This window comes from Engystomops pustulosus, chromosome 1 (genome assembly GCF_040894005.1).
Source record: "Engystomops pustulosus chromosome 1, aEngPut4.maternal, whole genome shotgun sequence".
Taxonomy (NCBI): Eukaryota; Metazoa; Chordata; class Amphibia; order Anura; family Leptodactylidae; genus Engystomops; species Engystomops pustulosus.
Window position 1 is genome coordinate 222,468,418 of NC_092411.1, and position 18,556 is coordinate 222,486,973.

An 18,556-nucleotide genomic window follows, 5' to 3' on the forward strand; every position below is an offset into this window, starting at 1 on the left:
GTTTTGGCCCGTTTTTAAGCAGTCCGTTAAAAACCGCATGCGTTATTGACAGCTTTGACCAATTATCTTAATTCAAACTGGTCAAAAACACATTAGTTTTCAAAAGACACATGCGGTTTTTAACGCACTCAAACGCGCTCAAAACACCACGTGTGCGATCACCCTAAATGGGAGCATAGTTAGTGGGTCATGTGCAGTTTGCTGGAACTGAAACAGTAGTCCTATGACCTCGCTTTGAGAGGTTGGAATTCATCTGAGGTTCTGGATAAGACACAGGCAGGAGGTTTTCTGGTGTTCTTTTACCCACTTAGGGGCGAGGGTTAGTGTGTATTTAAGCAACATGAGCCTTGTGCCCATTGTTCTTTTTCTGGGGGAATTATCACAACAAGAATACTTCAAAGGCAGGAAGAATCTGGAAGTGCTGGTCCTGCCCATCATTGACTTTGCTTATGATTGTTGTTCCCAACTTTGTCCACACTGCATATATTCTCTTGTGTGTATGGCATGGTCTAGTGTGCCCTTATAGCAATTAAATATTTTAATTTAATCCGGGTTGATCTTTTATCTCAATCCACAAATTCCTGCATCTGTATCTTGGATAGAGAAATTTATAAATACACGCGCACTACCTGGGTTGACTTCTGGCCCATTGTAAGCCTGTTAAGGATGAAGCTAACATCTCACAAGAGCTGGTGGCAGACTACCATACTGACAGGCCTCTGTTTCCCTGAGGTAAGTGAAAAGGGACTTTTGGCCATTCTGGATGGTGGGCCACAGCGGAGGTTGTGTGGACAACTCTCTCTCGCTTCCTGTGCCTCCTGGAACCTGTGTGTTCAGGGAAGGGGGGGTTGTGAAAATCAATAGCTAATTGACCTTTTGTACCTTAAAGAGGTTGTCCAGTTTAAGCATATTACGACAGATAGTTAATAGATATTGTTTGTGTAATGAAAAATAATTACATTTTCCAATATACTTTCTATATCAATTCTTTGCTGTTTTCTAGATCTCTGCTTTCTGCCTTTCTATAGGAAGCTTTTATGTATACTTCCTGTTGAAGAAGAGTGAAGAAATCAGGCGATACCTTTTTGAGTATATTTGATGGTGAGCTTTCGAGAATACTAGTTCTCTTCATCAGACATGATGTTATGCATGAAACAGAAAATTCACAGCATTTTATACACACTTAACAGTGATAATAAAAGGATATTTAAAAAACTCTAAACAACAGATTGATAAATACAGGGACATCTTATCTACGACGGGACAGCAATAAAAACCTGTGAGGCAAGACACAAGAGCCCTGGCTCTTATCTGCTTGTAGCGTCCAGGTCAGAGGTAGGAGGTCATGAAGCTGGCATGAATGTTAAGACCACTTTGTAAGGTGTTGAATCTCCTCATTAATTTATACTCCCATTCTTTCCTTTCCCTCTGTGTCTTAAAATGTCCCATTAAAATAGTAATCTGCAAATCTTCCATAGTGTGGGGTTACTTCTCAGCCAAGGGAATCGGCTCTCTCACAGTCTTGCCTAAAAACACATCCATGAATAAAGAATGGTACCAGAATGTCCTCCAAGAGGAACTACTCCCAACTGTCCAAGAGCAGTTTGGTGATGAACAATGCCTTTTCCAGCATGATGGAGCACCTTGCCATAAAGCAAAGGTGATAACTAAATGGCTCAGGGAACAAAACAGAGATTTTGGGTCCATGGCCTGGAAGCTCCCCAGATCTTAATCCCATTGAGAACTTGTGGTCAATTTTCAAGAGACGGATGGATAAACAAAAAACAACAAATTGTGACAAAATGCAAGCATTGATTGTGCAAGAATGGACTGCTATCAGTCAGGATTTGGTCCAGAAGTTGATTGAGAGCTGCCAGGGAGAATTGCAGAAGTCCTGAAGAAGAAGGGACAACACTGCAAATATTGACTTGCTGCATTAACTCATTCTAACTGTGAATAAAAGCTTTTGTTCCTCATAATATGATTGCACTTGTATTTCTGTATGTGATAAAAACATCTGACAAACACACATAAAAACCAGAGGGCAACAGATCATGAGAAAATATAATATTAGTGTCATGCTCAAAACTTTTGGCCATGACTGTAAGTAATATCAATTATTTGCGGGACTGTGTTTAAAGTGGACAACCCCTTTAAGGGGTCCATAATGTCACAGTAATGATGATATATGTGAGTATTATTAGCATAAAAGAGTATGTGTATTTGGGAAAACTTTACAGTTGAAAGAAAATTTTCATACCCAATACAATACAATCTCAGTCTAAAGTAATTTTCCAGCACACAATTTTTTGCATAAAATCCACAGCAAATCTTGTTTGTATACGGGACCAGGTATCAAAATATTTGTATCTGCCGAGCAAACCTTGTTTTCCATCAAGGCAACAGTAACAAACAATTTCAAGTTTTTCAACAAAGCTGCATACCGTATATACTCGAGAAACCTGGGAAAACCTATTGACTCGAGTATAAGCTGAGGGTGGGAAATGCATTGGTCACACCCCCCCCTCAGTATATAGCCAGCAGCCCCCCAGTATATAGCCAGCCAGCCCCTGCTCCCCAGTATATATCCTGCCAGCCCCTGTGCCCCAGTATATAGCCTGCCAGCCCCTATGCCCCAGTTTACAGCCTGCCAGCCCATGTGCCCCAGTATACAGCCTGCCAGCCCCTGTGCCCCAGTATATAGCCTGCCTGCCCCTGTGCCCCAATATATAGCCTGCCAGCCCCTGTGCCCCAGAATATAACCAGCATGCCCCTGTGCCCTGGTATATAGCCTTCCAGCCTTTGTGCCGAAATATATATCCTGCCAGCCCCTGTGCCCCGGTATTTAGACTGCCATCCACTGTGCCCCGCTATATAGCCCTACAGCCACTGTGCCCCGATATATAGCCTGCCAGCCCGTGCCCCGGTATATAGCCTTCCAGCCCCTGTGCCCCGTTGATTTAAAAAAAAAAAAAAAAAATCTAAACTCTGTGCGATCCGTCGGTCAGCGGCAGGTTCGTGCGGCGCACAGCACCGACGTCAGCCGCAGCCACTGACATCGCAGTGTGTGCCGGCTGCCGGCACACACAATACTATTGCAGCTGCGACGGCTGACTTCAGTGCCTGTTACGTGGCACGGACCTGCCCCTGACCGATGCATCGCACAGAAGACCCGAGGGGGCCGCCGGAAAGGTGAGTTTTGATTTTTTCTTTTTGTTTTTGAGTCTAGTTTTTTTTTTTACTCGAGTATAGGTCAAGTTTGTGTTTTTCAGCACAATTTTGAGTATATTGTGTCTGTAAAATTTTAGAACGTATTTCCATATGTAAATGTATTATTAAACAGCTGTTAGATGTCACAACACACATATAGAGTGATACTACAGAACGAAGTCCATCAAAGATGACATCATTATACATCTCTGCATACGACTCCCTTACCAAAGTAGAATTGATGCTGTTTAGAAATAAAGCAATCGTTTAATATAGGTTGGTCCAAGTTTAGAAATTATACCCACATGATGGTCGATAACATGTATGTTTATGTTGTATTAACATTATTTTAACCTTACATTTACAAAATGCAATGTTATGTCAACACATTACATTAACAGTGTTTTATACACAAATGTTAACACAATTAGGCAAATCTCCTCTCCACAGCTGTTGTATCTTGTTTTAAAACATAATGTAAACACCACATGTATGTTTCTCTAGGTAGGCTAGAGAAGGCATCCGTTTGGTGCGAAACGGCCCGTCGCGGTTTGCTGTATGTCCGTATTCCAACTCTTCCAAATTAATAAATTGTGATAACGCATCTGGTGTGTGCCGCTTCACTGTTGTAAATGTCATCTTGCCATCTAACTCTATAGGACTGCTGGAGACAGTTGTGTATAGCTCCCTGTATCATTCTTTACAACTATGTAAGTAATGAAATAATAAACTAAATTAAAGTGTGTTAGTTACTCTTATTTTCCCTTTCTTTTTTGATAACTTTAGTAAATAATTAGGGTTCACAACTAGGAGTATAATATGCAGTATCAGTAATGAAACAACACATGAGAATCTTACTGGTAATGTGATATCACCCAGTTATGAAGACCTTCCCAGCAATTATATGAATTTACCTACATACAGTTAATTATTTGTATCACTGCCTTTAACTCTTGTCTCAAATGTCCCCCAAACCATAATTTAATGTATTTTGGAAATTCAGGCTTCAAATAGAAATAGGCTTCATGAGCAATGGCTGGAGGAATATGGCAACACATAGGGGCAGATTTACTAAGGGTCCACGGACCACATTTCCGTCGGGTTTTTGGCGCACACAATAGGATTTTGTTCACCCGCTGCCTGGGACTACAGGAAGAGCCAGGAGGTGCAGACAAAGCTGCGTTATCATTGGAGCTCCTGCTCTGGGCCCCGCAATTCTTCCTGTTCAGGGGCCCCTGGAATGAAGCTACAACTATCTGAATTTCTCCTCTTTTAACTGTATTGGTGTCCTCAGGACACCGATACAATTAAAAGCTGTGACAAAACAGGTCGCAACATGTTACTGCTTAAATTGCCATTTTGGCACTTTACCTTTTAATAAGTGGATTGGGTTGTAGTTTGGTCACTCTGTCTCTAAAAGGTTTGCCATCACTGCACTAGGCAGTGATCATCAAAGGATCTTACAAAATAAAAAGAAAAACAACACTAAAGCACATGTCAGTCCTGTAGAGTCCATACTGTATTGAGTTAGGTTCAGTTCACACCTGCAATTTCTGTTACATCCTCCTTTAGGAGGAGCACCATCAGGCTCCACAGTAATATAATGCCAGCCGCGTTGTGAGAGCCGATGATGTCATTGTCTCTTTTCAAATCTCAGAATGCAGCTGGCACGGCCCTGGGACGAGCATATTATATTACAGTGGAGCCTGAGTGGGACACAGGCTAATTTGCATATCTTATAAACTTATTTTTTACAAAAATGTGGCAATGAAAATATATAAGAAATGAAGCTTGGAACACACGGGGACAGAACGGGGATGTACGTAATAGTCATCAGGTAATCTGATGGTAGATGTCCTTTAATACAGTCGATATAGGGCTTTTTCATAAATATAGCTACCTGTAAAGCGATAACAACAGCCACCTGCTCATACAAAGGCCAACAGTGATTCCGAATTTATTGTTATTACAGCCCCCCAGCACTATATGATTTATTTTTCTTATTCCTGGACATCCCCATTAAAGAACTTAATTAATGGGGTCATTTACTAAGGGCCCGATTCGCGTTTTCCCGACGTGTTACCCGAATATTTCCGATTTGCGCCGATTTCCCCTGAATTGCCCCAGGATTTTAGCGCACGCGATCGGATTGTGGCGCATCGGCGCTGGCATGCACGCGACGGAAATCGGGGGGCGTGGCCGAACAAAAACCCGACGGATTCGGAAAAACCGCCGCATTTAAAAAAAAAAATCTGTTGCGGAGCTTGCACTTACCTTCACTCATCCCGGCTCGGTGAACTCCAGTGCGTTCCGATGCTTTTCAGCACAGCAGCGCCACCTGGTGGAAGGCGGAGGAACTACCTTAATGAGTCCCGGCCGGACCCGAATCCAGCGTAGAGAACGCGCCGCTGCATCACGAATGGACCGGGTAAGTAAATCTGCCTCAATGAATCACAATTATCCCCAATCCACGGGATTATAAATAAATATTGAGATTGAGAGGGGGACCTTGTAGGATAGGGGATAATTCTTATTAATAAAAAAAACCTTTAACAGTTTTACCTTAAACTTTATTTTAATGAGTGGTTTCTGTGGTTAACAGAATCCCCCTTACAGATTTTAAAAATTGTGTATAATAAATGACAGAAAAGCAAGAATTCTTGACCATCTGTAGGGACTGTGATTCAGAAAAACAATGACTAGCATCTTATGTCTAGGCACACAGTCATCCCTGGCTGCTGATTTCATCTAGTTACACTAGTGGGATGCCAGGAAGTCATTCTTATCATAAATTACAAGCATATCTTTTACCTGTCTCTTAGTCAGGGGTTAGCCTAGTCTCATTGCTTTTGGACGCAAACTATAGAAATGTGTCCCCAAATAATCAATTGGGGTTCCCACGGATCACAAGATCAGGAGTCTGTTGTACCGCAAATGAACAGAGTACAACATGTTGTCTGCTGCTCTATTCATATCTGTACTCGGCTATCTCCGTCAGTGACATAGACAGTATATGTATCTGCAGCGTGCATGTCTATCCTGCCACTCCATTAATTTGTGGTACAACAGTTCTTGTGCCCCTCTAAACCCTTCCAGAAGTGCGCCGTAATAGTACGGTGCACGACAGGTTCGGGTGCAGGGAGAGGGCTCACGGGCTGAGCCCTCTCCATAGCCGGTCAGTCTTTGCTGCATATTGCATAAGTCTTACTGAAGCCAGCAAAGCTGCCGGTGGCTTCAAAAAAGATGGAGGCGCATGGCTGCGTACCGCCATGTAGTATAAAATGCATACAGCGTACCGCCATGTAGTATAAAATGCATACAGCGTACCGCCATGTAGTATAAAAAATGCATACAGCCTACCTCCATGTAGTATAAAAATGAATACAGCATACCGCCATGTAGTATAAAAATGCATACAGCATACCGCCATGTAGTATAAAAATACATACAGCATACCGCCATGTAGTATAAAAATGCATACAGCATACCATCATGTAGTATAAAATGCATACAGCATACTGCCATGTTGTATAAAATGCATACAGCGTGCTGCCATGTAGTATAAAATGCATACAGCATACCTCCATGTAGTATAAAATGATTACAGAATGCTGCCATGTAGTATAAAAATACATACAGCATACCGCCATGTAGTATAAAATGATTACAGAATGCCCCCATGTAGTATAAAAATACATACAGCATACCGCCATGTAGTATAAAAATGCATACAGCATACTATCATGTAGTATAAAAAATGCATACAGCCTACCTCCATGTAGTATAAAAATGAATACAGCATACCGCCATGTAGTATAAAAATACATACAGCATACCGCCATGTAGTATAAAAATGCATACAGCATACCATCATGTAGTATAAAAATGCATACAGCATACTGCCATGTAGTATAAAATGCATACAGCATGCTACCATGTAATATAAAATGCATACAGCGTGCTGCCATGTAGTATTAAATGCATACAGTGTGCCACCATATATTATAAAATTCACACAGAATACCGCCATGTAGTATAAAATGCATACAGCGTGTCGACATATATTATAAAATTCATTCAGAGTACCGCCATGTAGTACAAAATAGAAGCCCTGATAAATATCACAAATACTGCATATACATACAGCATATATACACATATACAAACAGTATATACAGCATATACCACACTGCACATACATACAGCAAATATACACACACACACCATATACAGAATATACATAAAGACTCATACATGCACATACACACAAATATAATATATGGGAGCAGGGGGCAGCGGAGCAGCGGGGGCAGAGATCAAGAGCTGAGAAGGGGCCCGGGAGAGCCGAGAGCAGAGTGGGGCCGAGGGGGAAAACCAGGAGCTAATGTATGCAGGGAGTGAGGAATGACCGGTAGGCCGGGCGGGGCTGGAGCACAGTGCCGGAGGCAGCCCGGATACTCGGTGCCGGCTGGCGGGAGCACGGTGACAGCCCCCTCGCCCAGCCCCTTGTCCCCCCCTCGAGTTGAGCGAGATGCTCAACTAGCCTCATGGCAGATGCGCCCCTGCTTACTGTGTGTAAACTAAAAAAGGTCACTGTATGGGATAGACATCTAACATTTATGATTTGAGTGGTGCACCTCTGGTTCTGTCATTTGGTGTTAGATCATTTCTGCAACGCAACATGAGGCAATACATTTATGTTTAATCTCCCCCATGTTTACCCCTCACATCACATAGACCCCCATACTCATTCATTTAGCCCTCCTCATGTTCTCCTTTTTATTCAGTTAACACCCTTATATTCTCCTTCTACCTCATGTTCTCTTAATTCATTGAGCCCCCTCATTCAGTAAGGCCACGGTTCAATTAGTGAGCCCCCTTATGTTATTCTCCCCCCTCATGCCGCCCCATGTTCTCTTCATTCAGGGAGCCCCCTTCATGCCCCCCTTATGCCCCCCTTTCACTCATGCCCTGGCTTCAGTCAGCACTTCCCCCAGTCAGCTCTCCTTCCCCTCTCATTCAGTTCCCACAATCAAAATTGTGTCTCCCACTTCCCTCTCACCTCACAGCAGCCATGTTATCATCTATAGGCTGATACTGTACACTACTTTTTCCTGTGGGTCATGAGATCATGACATCATCACAGGTCCTGCAGGGAAATTGCTTTCTATTTACTGAAAAGGTTGTAAAGCATTTTTGTCCAAATCACAACAAAAATGCGATAAAAATGCAATAATGAAACCCAGCCTCAGGTGGCAGAATGTGGACCCTTTTTAGGGGCAGCAAATCGCTGGTAGTATGGACTTGCCAAATGTTGGCAAGTCTATACTACCTGAAAAAGCAATGCTATTAATGCCTTTAAGGCACCAATGTAATTGACAGGCAGAGTGGTGCAGCATGAGGAGCTGCAGGGCTGGATGCAATTACCTGGTTTGTTATGTTTTGGGGTGTCATGGCTGTATATGTTACTTCTGGGGAGCTGTGTATATACATGGTGGAGGCTGTGTATATACTGGGGGTAAGGCTGTGTATATACTGGGGGCGAGGTTGTGTATATACTGGTGGAGCTGTGTATATATTGGGGTTGAGGTTGTGTATATACTGGGGGAGCAGTGTATATAGAGGGGGAAGGCCATGTATACTGAGGAGGAGGCCATGTATACGAGGGGGCGTATATACTGTGGTGGTGGTGGGGTGCTGCTGTTGGAGGCTGTCTATACTGTGTGAGCGGTGGCTCTATATACTGTCTTTGGGGGATCTGGATATAGGGGTTGGATTTTAATTAAACTAGGTGGCCTTATATGCAGAACTGTATACAATTTAATTTGGTTGTATGTATATGTGGCTGTTATAAATAAATTAGGGGAACTGAAAAAGAAAAAGTGGGGCTACTCAAAGCATACCTTCTCAACCAATTGGGAATGTATATATTGTGCTCATGGATAGTTTAGACTAGAGTATCAAAAACCCAATATTCAAACCCTATTACTGTTGCATGGACTGATTACCAGGGTTATAGTAGGCAGTATAGTATTTATTATTTCCCCTATATTTATGTAAGTACAATATAAAACACAATGCTAAATTAAAAAATACTAAATTAAAAATACATCAAATACATCAAAAAATCCATCATAAAGAGCATAATATATACAACAACAACAAAACCTTTTTTGTTTTTTAAATCAGAAAAGCCTGTAAACCAACATTCGTCTCACACAAACTTCAGTAGATATATCTGCCATGGAATGTCTCTACTGTATAGCGAAATGTCTCTGTAGAGGAGTCTTCACACTGATCGTGCCTAAATGGCAGCGTTAGATGGAATTTATCAGAGTATCTCTAAGCATGTAACCAGATATTTAGCAAGATAGCAGCTGAAGAGTGATTTGCCTAGTTAAACAGCTGTTAACATGTGTGTTTTCAAAATGCAACAGTCAACACATTGTTAACACACACTTTAACATCACGTCAATGCATGCGTTAATGCATGTGTTAAAACACTTGTTAACTTTAATGTTTTGTAAACGCAAGTGTTAACAGCGGTTTAATTAGACAAATCTCTCTTCAGCTGTTGCAATGCGTTTTTAAACACATGCATTAACCCCTTCCCGACGGCGCGCGCCGGGTCCCGGTGCATTGAGAGGGCTCGCGGGCCGAGCCCTCTCCATAGCCGGTAAGTCTTTGCTGCATATTGCAGCAAAGGCTTACCGGTAACACCCGCTATCGGTGCTAGCACCGATCGCGGGTGCTTTCACGGCGATCGCCGCCGGCAATGCTGCCGCCATCTTGCCGCGGATCGCCGCTCCCCCATGACGTCACGGGGAGCGGTGATCCGTTGCCATGACAGCTTCGCGTCTCACGAAGGCCCGAAGCTGTCTCGTTTTAACCCATTCATTACAATCAGCACATTGTAATGAATGAGGAGTAATTGCAGTAATTGCAGTATGGCAGTATATGGTAGGATCAATCAGACAACCTAGGGTTAAAGTACCCTAGGGAGTCTGAAAAATGGTAAAAGTAAAAAAAAGTAAAAAAAAAAAAAAAATTATAATAAAAAAACCTAAAAATTCAAATCACCCCCCTTTCCCTAGAACTGATATTAATATTAATAAAAAATCATAAACACATTAGGTATCGCCGCGTCCGAAAATATCTGATCTATCAAAATATAATAACGGTTTTTCACTGCGTTTAACCCCGTAACGGATAATAGCGTCCAAAATCAAAAATGACATTTTTTTGCCATTTTGGAAAATATAAAAAAATTAATAAAAAGTGATCAAAAGGTCGCACAGTCCTAAAAATGATAGCAATGAAAACGCCATCAAAAGTCGCAAAAAATGACACCACCCACAGCTCCGTACACCAAAGTATGAAAAAGTTATTGCCGCCAGAAGATGACAAAATCAAAAAAAAATTTTGTACAGGAGGTTTTAATTTTTTTAAATGTATGAAAACATTATAAAACCTATACAAATTTGGTATCCCCTTAATCGTACCGACCCAAAGAATAAAGTAGACATGTCATTTGTGGCACACAGTGAAAGCTGTTAAATCCAAGCCCACAAGAAAACGTTGCAAATGTGTTTTTTCACCATTTTCACTGCATTTGGAATTTTTTTCCTGCTTCCCAGTACGCGCCATGGAATATTGAATCACGTCACTACGAAGTGCAATTTGATACGCAGAAAATAAGCCATAACAGAGCTCTTTATGTGGAAAAATAAAAAAAGTTATAGATTTTTGAAGGTGGGGAGTGAAAAATGGAAGTGAAAAAACTAAAAAAGGCCAAGTCGTTAAGGGGTTAAACACAACGTGTGATTGCGCCCTGAACAATGAGATCCAGAGGGTGCAGTCATGCAGAGAAGAGAGATTTGCCTAATATTCTAGGTGCCAGGGATTCGAAGTTATAGCCCTCTGAAGGATGCTCCTCCTTCTTAGCCAGCAAGCAGAATGAAGGAGAATGAGATAGGTGTACGGAGGAGCTTCTCACACTCACTAATAAAGTAAATATTGATTTATAGCTAAAATTTTGAAGGGTATAACATGAAATAATATTCATGTTATTAACCCTCCTCTACCCAGTACACTCTTGCTCACTGATCTTCATATGTTGAATTTTTTTTTTTTTTTTACATAATTGAGAGAGAAAGAGGATATCCACTTCTCCTAATGTGTCTACATATTAACACTGCAACTCAGAACTTGTCCATGAAATTACATGTAACACTAAAAACATAAACTCTTTATTGAGTAAAGTTTTTATTACACACCATTCCTCCATTATTTATACCGAAGTTATGGCATTCACACTGAAATTCTTATGTATTGTGTCAGTTTCCGTTATTGAGCTACAAATACAATGGTGCACATTCACATCCATCTAAAAGTAAACCTTTGTTATCTCAGCTTAGCTTGATTTATAGATATTTTTTTTATTTGGGTTACCGTTGTGTAAGCAAGTGTTTAATAATATATCTGTGTGCAATTTTCTACAAAAAATTTACTTTCCCTCAGCTGCATATTTTGATCAATTAACACACAATGTACATATATTTTTGGAAATTTTGAAGGCCGAGCAGCCTATCAACCAGCCTGCACCCCCTTAGCCACGGCAGGCATGGATGTGATTCTTGTGACTCTGCTATATTTTCGAAGGGTCACATGTCCAGACACCATTACAGACAGGAGACAGATATATGTAGAGGTTCCTGCTCTTCATAGTGTCAGTCAGGCAGTCAGGGAGTTCTCAAATACCAGTGATTGACCCTTTCAGGGCACTTTGGTAGGAACAGGAGGCTTCTTTGATTGGGGCAAGTGGAAATCTGAAATAATTGCACCTTTTAGGACACTTTAAAGAACTGCATTAAGTTAATGATACGCTGCCATAGTTCAGTGCCAGACTTAGTATTATTAGTATTTCCAGCATCTTACGATACGATACAACTTTATTGATCTCCTGGGGGGAAATTATTTTGTACATAGTATTCCAGCGATTGTTACACAGGTAGAGACAGTTTTAACAATACAAATACATAAATACTTCAAGAGGCTATTGTTACTATATTGCTATTTGTAGCTAGTTCCTTGGTTACATACAAACATAGTTACAGGACATTGCAATACAGCACAATGCAGGTTACATGAACACATTACATTACATATGGGGATGCAATTACGGTATAAAAATATAACAATATCAATAACAAATAGACAGGGACTACAGATATGTAAAGGGGCTAGTACAGTAGGGGTGCCAATGCTTCGCTAACAGTGTTGTGATGAACTGGTGGTGTGCTGCTGTTGGTTTGACAGAAGAGACACTGCCCGTAGCTCCACTTTTGCCAAGGACAGGCGTTAAGCCTGGTTATGGCTACCACTGGAGCCTTAGTGCAGCTTTCATCCTGACTTGAGGTAAGGCCCTTGTTGTGATCACTTACATTTCAGGTGCTCCGATGAAGCTTTTACTGGTGCTCTTGGCTGCCAGGATCCGGTTCCGGCGCTCTGTTGCAACCAGGTACAATCTCAGAACAGTTTGTAGTTCCATCAAAATAGGCGCTGTCAGAGAATAGATTGCAGTTCCATTAAAATCTAAAAGGTGCTGTCACAGTATAGTTTGCAATTCTAGCATAATTCAGCAATACCTCAATGCACAATGTCAGTATGGTTTGCATTTTGGCATCATCCAGTGTTGATTTAAAATGCCAGTCTTAGGGTCCTTGCATACAAATTTTTCCTCTCCTGGCCAATAAGCTGGGCAGGTATGCGGCCGGTTGCAGGAGAGCGGAAGGGAGAGCTCTTCTCACCCCTCCCCTCTCCATAGAAAACCGAACAGTTGCAGCCGTGAAACGCAACATATAGGACATGCCCGCCTCCATCAGAGTGCAGTGAAACACAGTGGGGGTCATTTACTAAGGGCCCGATTCGCGTTTTCCCTACATGTTACCCGAATATTTTCAATTTGCGCCAATTTCCCCTGAATTGCCCCGGGATTTTGGCGCATGCGATCGGATTGTGGCGCATCGGGGCTGGCATGCGGAGTGTTGTGGAGCTTGCACTTACCTTCACTAGGAATAGGACGGTGAACTTGAGTGCGTTCCGATGTTCTTCAGGCAGCAGCGCCACCTGGTGGACGTTGGAGGAACTGCCTTAATGAATCCCGGAAAACCTCTACAGGAGCCATGCTCTGACTACAAAGTTTGGGGCCAGATCATGGCCTCCATAATGGTCATGTGAATGAGGACTTAGACCTATTTGCATCACTATTACTTCAGACTACCAGTCTTACATCCCTTGCGTCAGGGTTAAATTACACTATCACTCTTAGACCTATTTGCATCATACAGTAAAACATTGTAGTGCCATTGTTATTATTTCATCTATATCCTCAAATGGTACTGTAGGTTTTTTTAAATGAGGAAGGCAGGACTTAAGTGACAGGGGCGTGGCCGTGGTGGTGCTGATGTTGGTGATGGAGCTGGTACTGCAGGGAGACGAAAAAATTCTTTCTCTGCCTGCTCTAAATTCCTCTGGTGTAAGCAGGTGCCATGGTGTGCAGCGTATACTGGTCACATATTTGCATTGATCAATTACATGGCAGATAGTGCCTCAAACTTCATGGGATTATTTTTGCTACACTCAACCTCTGTTGAAAGTGCAGTGCCCTACTTACCGCCCTTTAAAACAGAAAAGTCATCTCAGACAGAAGTAATGGAGCGTTGACTCTTGCTGTATGATGATTCTCCTAGCTGGAAATTTGAGCCCCATCCAACCTGCTCCAGACAAAGAATTACAAGATTCCCAATACCTTGTGTCGGAAGATGCAGATGTGGATGGTGAACCATCAGAAGGTATCTACGATGATAATAAAAGGATGGCAGAGAAGGAGGGCATTGGTGGGAGTCTCTGTGGTAGAAGAAGCAAAGGGGCGATGATGTTAAGGCCATAGCCTTAACCCCTTCCCGCTGCAGCCCTTTTTCGATTTTGCGTTTTCATTTTTCACTCCCCACATTCAAAGATCTGTAACTTTTTTATTTTTCCATGTACAGAGCTGTGCGGCTTATTTTCTGCGTAACAAATTACAAAATGGTGGTATTTTATATTCCATGCCGTGTACTGGGAAGCGGGAAAAAAATTCCAAATGCAGTGAAATTGGTAAAAAAAAAGCTTTTGTGCCGTATTCTTGTGGGCTTGGATTTTACGGATTTCACTGTGCACCCCAAATGACATGTCTACTTTATTCTTTGGGTCGGTACGATTACGGGGATACCAAATTTGTATAGGTTTTATAATGTTTTCATACATTTAACAAAATTAAAACCTCCTGGATTTTGATGACGTTTACAATGTTATCATTTTTAGGACTGTACTACCTTGTGATCACTTTTTATAGAATTTTAAATTTTTTTTAAATGGCAAAAAAGTGCCATTTTCGACTTTGGGCGCGATTTTCCGTTACGGGATTAATCACAGTGAAAAAACGTTATCATATTTTGATAGATCGGGCATTTTCTGACACGATGATACCTAATATGTTTATGAATTTTACTGTTTATTTATATTTATATCAGTTCTAGGGAAAGGGGGGTGATTTGAATTTTTAGGTTTTTTTATTATAATTGTTTTATTTTAACTTTTTTTTTATTTTTATTTTTACTATTTTTCAGACTCCCTAGGGTGTCTCTACGATCCTATCATATACTGCCATACTACAGTATGGCAGTAAATGTGGATTTTACTACTCATACATTACAATGTGCTGACAGCACATTGTAATGAATGGGTTAATCCGAAGTAGCTTCGGGACTTCGTGAGACCCGAAGCTACCATGGCGACGGATCGCCGCTCCCCGATGACGTCACGGGGAGCAGCGATCCACGGAAAGATGGCGGCGCCCGCGCGCTGCCGTCTTTTTTAAGCCGTCGGCACCTTTGCCGGCGGCGATCAGCAGTAAAACACCCGCGGCATAGCCGGCACCGATCGCGGGTGTTACCGGTAAGCCTTTGCTGCGATATGCAGCAAAGACTTACCGGCTATGGAGAGGGCTCGGCCCGCGAGCCCTCTCCATGTACCGGGACCCGACATGTGGCGTACTATTACGTCACATGTCGGAAAGGGGTTAACAATTTAAGCGTTCATGCATGACATCTGAAGCTCCCTCTGCTGCTTCGGTTGGCTCAGCCTGTCCCACGAAGTCACAAGGCCATCTGCCTCCATGTAACAGGAGGTTTAAATTTCTTTCGCCCATATATGGCATAAATCTTACTATATACATTTGCACAGTGTATATTGTATCACAGCAAAGACAAACACCCAATATGCAATAAATTAAAATTTACACTTAGTATTAACAGCACACAGAAGTATAAACCTCAACTATCGCATGAAAATGCTACACTTGCACACTGCTCAATGAACCTAACTAAACATGCATGGCCTTTCAATTATGGCGATGACCTAGTGTGAATTTGGGAAAGGGTGTGGGGAGAAAGGGGAGAGGGTGGGGGGTGGGGATCACTGGCGTCAAGCTTTATTGATATACAGACACACAAGGGGGAAAAATAGGAAGGGGTACCTCCCAAAAGTCCACTTCCTGGTTTGCTCGATTTGCATAATATATGTGAAACCCACAAACCCCTACAAAAGTCCAAAACAAGTGCAAACTGGATGTTTTCCGGTGGGAGCGTGATGGCGCTGCTGCTGCTGGGGTTTTCCCCCGGGAGGTGTTGAGCTGCGGGGGTGGTGAGCCAGCTCACAGCAGGGGGTCCATCAAGTTAGACACAGCCTGACCTGTTCTCACTGCCTCCTTGCAGTAAAGACATAGACTCCTGCTTGGGCAGGGGAGTGTTGTCATTGCTGCTGCCCTTTAAATAAGTAGAAAGGGAGGGCTCCCGCCATAGGGTTCCACTTCTTCTTTGTCTCACTGTTTACCTGCTGTTGCACAATCCTGCAGGTTGCTGAGGACCAATCTGCAGCAATCCAATATTGTGAAGGTTGTCCTGTTCCAAGTGAGGGGTCTCCTAGTGTACCAGATGGTGTCCTTAAAACAATTTATAAGGAGCCAGGCATCCTGGATATCCTCAATGGCATGAGATCCCTGGAACAGACCATAATGTACCGCATGGTATGTCAAGGAGCTCCTGGACACAGAGTCCTCTAATTGCTATTCCAGGTCGTCCAGCAGGCTTTGAGCAAAGGGGCACCCCCAAAACAGGTGCAGAGGGGTCTCCTGCTTCCACGGCACCTGGGGCAGTAAGAAGTGTCGGCTTGGATAAGCTTGTGCATGGTCTTTGGTTTCCACAGATCAGGCTTCCAGTTGGTGATCCCTCACAAAGCGGATGGCCTGGGCATAGTACCAAGGCGCGTCCCAGTTGTAAGGGAAGGAGCTTTCCCACTTGTCCCAGCCTAGAGCCCTCCAGAGGGGCATGAGGAAAAAGGGGTGGCAACGCCTGCACCGCGTACTGGAGTACGGGCAGCACCTGGTTACGCAGGACTAGAGTTTTCCCCTTTAAGGAGAGCTGTCTGTGGCCCCACAGGGCGTCTTTGGTCTTCTCTTTGGACAGGTGTTCTTGCCAGGTCTTTAGGGCTGCGCCTTCCTTCCCGAACCAAATCCGCAGAACCTTCATGAACTCCCATTAAATGGTGAAGGGGAAGCGGGCAGAAGAAGCAAGCTGACAGTCTCCGAAAAGCATGGCCTCCAACTTGCAATTGACTTTTGCCCCCGAAGCCTGTCCGAAATCCTCACAGGTCTGGACAAGCGCCATCACCAAACTCCGGTCGGAGCAGAAGACGGTCATGTCGTCCATGTACAGCAAACACTTGACCTCATCGCGTCCCAGGCCCGGTGCGGTGATCCCTCTGATCTCTTCATTCTGCTGGGTAGACTCCGCGAACAGCTCTATAACGCAAACAAAAAGAAGAGTTGAATGATGACAGCCTTGTCTGACCCCCAAAAGCACCAGGAAGGGGTCAGTCTTCCAGCCGTTCACGAACACAGAGCTGTGGATATCAAGGTACATTAGGTCAACAAAGGAGCAGAACATCTTACCCAGACCGAACCTGTGCAGGGCTTGTCCCATGAACTGGTGCAAGGCCTTCTCCCGATCCAGGCTGACCAGGGCCGCGCGGAGAGAGAGACAGAGTTTGGGCCATGCCATGCATAAGCACTGCTCTGAATTAGAGCATTTCTAAAGCCATTGAACGGCTTTCATTCAGGCTTGATGGTTGTTCCTCAGTATGAAGTTCCCAGCCACTATTTTTCCCAGCAGTTCATCTTCCCCTGCACCAACAGGTTGTGGAGAAAATCCGGTGTGCACTAGGCAATGCCATGAGTCCCGAGGTGCATGTTACAACTGACATCTGAAAGAGTAAGCATGGGAAGGGATATTTCAATTCCTTAACTGCCCATTGGGTTGATGTGGTGGTGGCTGTTCCTGATGCAGGCAGTACTTAGGCTCACATTCTGCCTCCACCCAGGATTGCTGGACATCCCTCCTTCCCTCCAGTTTCTTACCCCTCCTCTTCCATGCTGCACTGCTTCCAATATAGCACCAATATGGTCAGTGCAGATGTTATGGTGGTACCAGAAGAAGGAGAGGAGGAACAAGTGTCATACCAGTCTACACCTGGCTCGAAGGGTGGGTTGCTGTACCAGTGGTCAGGTACTCCCCTGTCCAGCCAGAGATCACTTTTGGAGGAGAGGAGTGAAACCAGGAACAGCTAATAGGTATCAATGGAGCGTGGCTGGGGAGATGCAGAAGAGGAAGTGGAGATACCTACAACCAAGGACAGCTTGCCCTTGCCTCTGGGCAGCCTGGTCCGTTGACTGTCCAACAATACCGGAGTTGCCTGGATAATCACCAGTTACAATTACTGGATGGCAACCCTGTTGGATCCAGGTTACAAGGATAAATTGTAAATTTAAATAAATTCTTAATTTTGCCATGTTCTGACACTAATAACTTTTTCATACTTTGGTGTATGGAGCTGTGTGAAGTGTAATTTTTTTGTGGGATGAGATGACGTTTACATCGCTACCATTTGTGGGACTATAAAACCTTTGAATAACTTTTTATAACATTTTTAATGTGTGAATGGCAAAAAAGTGACATTTCAGAAATTTGTCCGCCATTTTCCATTACAAGGTTCACCACCGAGAATAACTGTTTTTGATAGATCAGAAAATTTGCTGCGATACCTAACATGTTTATAATTTTTACTGTTTATTTCTATATCAGTTCTAGGGAAAGGGGGCGATTTAAATTTTAGGGCTTTTTTTAAACTATTTTTCAGACCACCCCACCGAGGGTACTTTGTCTTATCAATCCTACCATATACTTCCCTA